Below are 6107 nucleotides of genomic sequence, written 5' to 3'. Positions count from 1 at the left end.
CCAGGAAGAAAGACAATGCAATTTGCCATCAAGAAAAGCCCAATAGACCAATAAATTACCCATGTGCAAAGGGATTAGATCAGGTTTCAGTTGCACTGAAGTGGGGGGAGGAGGACCAGGAGGAGAGAACTGAAGGAGAAAAATAAACCTGACTCTCTTAAAGCGCTGGAGCTCATATTTTGCAAGGGCGTGCATAGGGAGGTTGGCTCGGAGGGGCCACCTTCCACGCTGGGGCCTGGGTTTTGTGCTCTCTTCCACTGGCAAAAGCAGCAGATGCATTAAATCCAGGCAAAGGACGTGCTGATAGAGTGGCTCTAGATGTACCCGAGAGCACACCTCAAACCATGCAGCTTCTTTTAACCCACTCGTTGTCTTTCTCAAGAGGATGCTGGGGAAAGGCTTTCTCCAGTTTCCTTAAGTCAAAAGAGGGACGCAGAAGGAATTTTCGCGTTTCAACCTGTGTCAATCACTAAAGCATCTGGAGGACCTGCCACGGCCAACTCCCTTTTGTCCTCAGTGCCGAGTTCACGGACCCCATCTCTCCTCTCCTGGCATCACGGAGACACCGGGCAAGCACAGGCAGGAAAAAAGCGGAGTCAGTGTCTTCACCGGCTACAGCACGAACCATTGGATGCTGCTGAAGGAGCCCTTGATCATTCCTGTCACTTAGTCAGCTCCCTTGGCTCAGAGAGTCAGCTTACCACCGACCCGGCACGCTTAGCAGGGATGAATGTGTCTCTCCCCAGCCCGCCCCGGCCAGCATTGCTCCTCCACGCTCACCTCGACATCCCCATGCAGGGAGAATGGTGAGCAGACACCATCAGAGACGGCATCAACCATGGAGCTCATAGCCACGGCCATGAGCGGCTGACGATGCTGCTCTGAGAATTACCAGCAAATCTTGGGAAGTTCAGGAGGCACGATGGGCTGAAAGGAGGAACCAGCATTTACAGCCAAAGCAGCAACAGTCACAGACTTTGCTCTTAAAAACTTCATCCTGGGAGTGAGGCTTCAGCGTTGCCTTTGCCGCAACCGTTGAGCTTTCACCAGCTCGGAAGCAGCAGCGCTGGTGGATGGTTCAGAGGATGTGGGTTTTGCTCCACAGACGCATACCGTGAGCTGGTGGATGGAGGACGAGGTGGGAGGGAGGGAGGCGATCTCCTCCGATTCTCCATCTGCAGAAGGGCGCTAACGAAGCTGGCTCCCCGCCACGGCCTGCCGCAGGCTGGAAAGCGGTGCTGGAGCTGCACACCTGGGCTTTCCCAGCTGGGGAGCGCCCAGCCGCTTTCACCAACAGTTCTCAAGAGCTGGTAAATCTCCTTGAGGGGAGTGATCCATTTTACAGATGAGGACACTGAGGATGTGAAGGGTTTCACCCAAGATGAGCCCGGTGGGAAGAGAGGTGGATCCGCTCTCTCATCCCCTGCATGAAGCATCACCCTCATCTTCCTCCCCGGCCAACACCACCCATGTCCCCAGCCCTCTGAAGCAGCAGTACCCGGACAAGGCCACCTCCGTCAGCCACCCCCATCACTGAGTGTTACGGGTTTCCAGCAGACATCACTCTTCCTCTGCCGAAGCTGTTTTCCCAGGGTGCCTTTGAAGGCACGGCTGCCACCCACCAGCGCCCGGGGGCCCCCCAGGTGTGGCAGCAGGTCCCTCACCCTCCTCCCCCTCGCCCGGGCCGCAGCGGGGCTGGCAGGGAAACACTTTCTGCTCACAGGTGTGGATTCCCTCTAGGAATAATCATCCCTGCCGTGTTCTTGTGAAATTTCAAGCCTTCAAACACAGAGGTAAATGAGACACGAAACGAGGAGATGGAGAAAAGCCCGGAGCACATAAATCTGGATGAGGCAAATTTATACAATTAAAAGCCTGCCAAAAAATTGCGGCATCTCAATCGGAGGCGTTGGTTTGCATGCAGGGCGTGGGGTGGCAGCTGCCCGGCTGGCAGGCAGCAGTCCCACGAGCCCACTGAAAACCCACGTGGGCACCCGACTGATGCTGGAGCCACACCCGGGGACACGCAGGGATCTAGTGGATCCCTCCTGCGGGCTGGGCTCCCACCCAGCACCAGACTCGCTCCCCCATCGCTTGCGCCCCATGGAAGCCACAATATCTGCTCCTCCTTCACAGCCACAGACCTTCAGAGGTTTATTTTTAAATGCATCTGATTGCTGGCCCCCCTGGGCTCAGGTTTTAATTTTAAGAGAAAACTTAACCTTCTAACTGGAACCCACGCCCGCCAGTCCCACTGCTCTGCACCCTCCCATCCCCAGCACAGCGATGCTCTCACAAAGACCAAAGCCCGGAGCCAGGATCCATCCCTAAAGTGTCCTGCCACATGTCCTTGTCATCTCAGAAAGGGCTGGCTGGAGTGTGTCATAAGGCAAAGAAAAGAAGGTAGCTTGTCCGAAAACCAAAATGCCGTAGATCATTACTAGGGCTTTGGGGACCAAAGTCAACAGCTGTCCAGGAAGGAGAGGAAACCGAGGGAGGAGAAAATACTTTGCACTCCAGTGAAGCTTGCTCTCTGCCTGACCCATAAAAACACTGTATATGCAGCGATAGCTCTGATTGCTGGAAATTAAATGGCCAAACTCCCCTGGATGCTTATGCAGCGGAAAGTGGGACTCGACACCGTTGTGGTGCTCCACCCTGAAGGGCTTACTGTTCTCGCATCTGCAGGGACGCCAGCCTCCGGCTGCCCTGCACACCATGGCCGGGCCGTTACACAGAGCAGTTCAGTCTGCGCCTACGAGGGCTGCGTGTGTGTAGGAGCCAGCTTGTTCTCCGCAGTAAGAGCCCGATGACTTCATCAAGGGGATGGCATCTGGTTTTGCAGTTGGCCATAATTCAATTCTCCCCCTTGCTGCAGGAATTTCAGCTGGTGAAGCAGTGATTTACTCAGCCGGGCTGCACTTGAGTGCAAAGCAATCTTGAGGCTACAATCGAACGCCCTGTTATTTTGAGAGCTCATGGACAAGGGAATAAATATCCTCTTCTTTTCATCCCAGTAGTTGCCAAGTGCAGGGTACAAAGCTTTTTAAAGGCATTTAGGGGCACTCCTCTTACAAGTGCGCTCCGGGTGCTGTGCACGGTCAGGCAGGGCCCGGTCTGCACAGCTCGCTCCTGATCTGCAGCATCAAGACAGGATTTGCCCGGACAGCCAGAAAAAGGCCAGGGCACCCCCTCACCAGCCCCACCACAGCTACATCTCTGAGCATCCCCCGTCCTTCCTGAAAACCCTTCCCCGTCGCCCCAGCACACATCACTCCTGGCTTGCAGCAGCCCTGAGTTCACCCCGGCCCCCTTCAAACCACCTGGGACCCCGATGCTCTTTTGGTCCTGGGTTCCCACACTCCCCCTTATTCCACGTTTGGTGTCTGCTCCAATGGGAAAAGCAAATCAAACCAAATCAAACCCATCCATCTGGGCCAGCCTCCCTCATCTTTGACCTTCTTTGCTGTCCCACTAATGCTTGGGAGCTGTAGGACTCAGCTGGAGAGTCCCCTGAAGGACTGACGGGCTGAGGAGGGGCTTGGTCTGGCCGTGCACCGCCCTGCCAGAGCCTACGGTTGCTTTATGGGATGTGCCCGTTGGGGAGCCAAAAGAGAGACCGCAAAACTCACTGTCACCGGGGCCTGATGCAGCGCTGCAGCCCGGCTCTCCGGGGACAGCAGGAGGGTGCAGAGACAGAGCAGAGCCCCCAGGTTAGGAAGTTTTTATGGCTGCCCAGCCCTGTGAGCACTTCCATGTGCACATCCAACTCTGCGCAGCTGTTTGGGCCACAAAGAAGGAAACTTCAGCTGCTGCCGTTAGAAACCCAAAGTCACTCTTAAAATCCCCCCGTTCCCAGTAACAAAGGGCTGGGAATTTCAGGATTTTCTGTGGAAAAAAGCAACATATCCACCCCATCTGCATTAAAAACAAGGCGCCTCCTTCCAGCCCCACAACAAGCCTTGCTGGCAATCGCAGAGAACTCCCTGTTCCAAGTGCAAGACCGGCTCCGAGCGAGCAACAAAACAGGGAAGCCAAAATATTTCCAGGTTTACGTTTGAATCCCTCCCTTCTTCTCTGCCCTGACAACATCCCGCACAGGCGCTCTCCTCCCCTGCTGCCACCTTCCCCAGCCCCCGGCCCGGCTCCCCATCCGCAGCGTTGGGGAGGTGTTGTTTTAACCGCCTCTAAGCCCCCCTTCTCAATTTCGGCTTAATGCTGCAATCACGTCCCTCCCTGCCGCTGAGACAAAAGCTATTTATCAACCGATCCGATACACCTCCAGTAGGGACGGATCCTTATCTGGAATCAACCGCCTTGCCCGGATGGACCAAGGGCAGAAAATCCCAATTTTTTTGTTGGAGCCATAAGTGTATTACAGCCAAAACGGCAAAGCTGAAGACAAACAGGGAAAGCCAAAGCAAACCGGAGTACGAGGGGGAGAGCAAAGCCTGACATCTGGGGCAAAACACCCAGGGCCAGACTTTGAAAGTACAGAAGGGTACAAAAGGATTTGCAAGAAAACTCAGCACAGCCTGTACAGGGAGGCACAGGCGGCGATCAGCCGAGCACCCCAGGAAATTAGGGTCCCAGCCGGGAGGGGAGAGCACCCGTGAGCATCTGACGCTGGGACTTGGCACAAGCCCTGAGCAGGACTTCTGCCAGGGAAACTGTCAGCAGTGGCCTGCTCTGCCCAAACCTCCTTCCCCAGCTGCCCCACGCTCAGAGGTCACCCTGACCCACGCGGGGAGGGGACCCATGCAGGGGGGACCCACGCCAGTGCCCCCAGCCCAAGGGTGCTCGACGGCGGGGGCTGCCCAGGAGGCAGCGGGGTGAAGCCATCGGTGTGAGAGCAGCATAAGCAGGAATCCAGCCCGGGGTGTGCGCATAGTAGGGGGGGGTTAAGCAAATAAGTAAGTAGGGCAGGACTCGGTGAGGCACTGATCTGACACGCCGAGCACCCGCTTGGGCAGCCTCCAGCAGCCCCGCTCACCCGGGGCTCTCAGGAGGGGTGCGAAGCTTCCCTAGGGCTGGGAACCTCCTGGGAACCCACAAATTCCCAGGAAGCACAGGGAAAAAGGAGCAAAGGATATACCAGGGAATAAATCCCCCCCTTTTTCCTACCTTCCCACCCCAAAAGCTCTCAACGAAAGCCCCCGGTGTGCTCCCAGCCCTGCGCACGGGGAGCACCATCTCCGCCTGCGCCCCGCTTCTGCGGGCTCCGGATCGCCTCGTTCTGCCAGTTCTTTGCACCTTATTTGACTGCTGAAGGGAGAATCAAACAAAGCAGCCAGCCAGATCTCCTATCAAGTTCTTTCTTGCACCGTAAATCTCACAGCCTCAACGCTTCGCAACTCAAACGCTCCGAAAAGGGCATTAAGCAACACATACGGGAGCAGCTCCAGAGTTTCCAGAAAAAACAAGGGGTTCAGCTTCCAGCCTGCTGGAAAGTCCCCTGGGAGAAGTGGGGTCCGGAGGGACACCTCAGTGCTAAGGGCAGCGCTGAAAAGGCTCGCTTTCCTGCAATAGGGCTGAGGGCAAAGAGGAGAGGAAGAGCTTAAAGCAGTTATTTATTTATTTACTACATGTGTGTGCAAGACTGCTTCACCTACGGTTATGCAAAAGAAAGGCAGAGGCGATTTAAAAATTAATAAATTAAAAAAAAAAAAATGGAAGTTTTACTAACCTAAAAAGATAAACGGGGAGATTTAAGCGTTAGGGCTTTGCTTTCTCCCTTCTGCTTTCTCTCCTTTTTTTTTTCCTCCCCCTTGCAAATGGAAAAAAAAAAAAAAAGAGGTAAAGAAACTGGAGAGTTTTGGAAGGAACAAATCCGCCTCTGTGGACTGGGTTTCCCCTCCCCCAACAAAAACAAGCACTCAGGGCTTGAAGGAATTTGCAGGCAGAGATCTGCCAAAAACATTGTGAAAAACTATGGGGGATTCATTGGAAACAGATGGCGTTTTCAGCTGTAATTCTGAAATTCTCTCCTTTTCTGACACAATACAAACAAACTGGGGATGGGGAGGGGGGAGGCAGAGACCAGCAATAGGTGCGAGCGGCCGGGGGTGCGCGGGGAAGGGCCGGCGGGCGAGGGCTCGGCCGGGGGA

The 6107-nt window shown here is 55.0% G+C and overlaps 1 protein-coding gene across 1 annotated transcript in view; it reads right to left on the bottom strand.

Annotated features, from left to right (window-relative positions):
- RGMA (repulsive guidance molecule family member a) overlaps nt 1-6107 on the bottom strand; it is an 18966-nt gene that overhangs the window by 11935 nt on the left and 924 nt on the right. The window lies entirely within an intron of this gene.

Source organism: Pygoscelis adeliae, unplaced genomic scaffold (assembly GCF_000699105.1).
Source record: "Pygoscelis adeliae isolate BGI_AS28 unplaced genomic scaffold, ASM69910v1 Scaffold21, whole genome shotgun sequence".
Classification (NCBI taxonomy): Eukaryota; Metazoa; Chordata; class Aves; order Sphenisciformes; family Spheniscidae; genus Pygoscelis; species Pygoscelis adeliae.
Note: the sequence above shows the minus strand (reverse complement) of the source record. Positions and strands in the feature narration are given on the sequence as shown.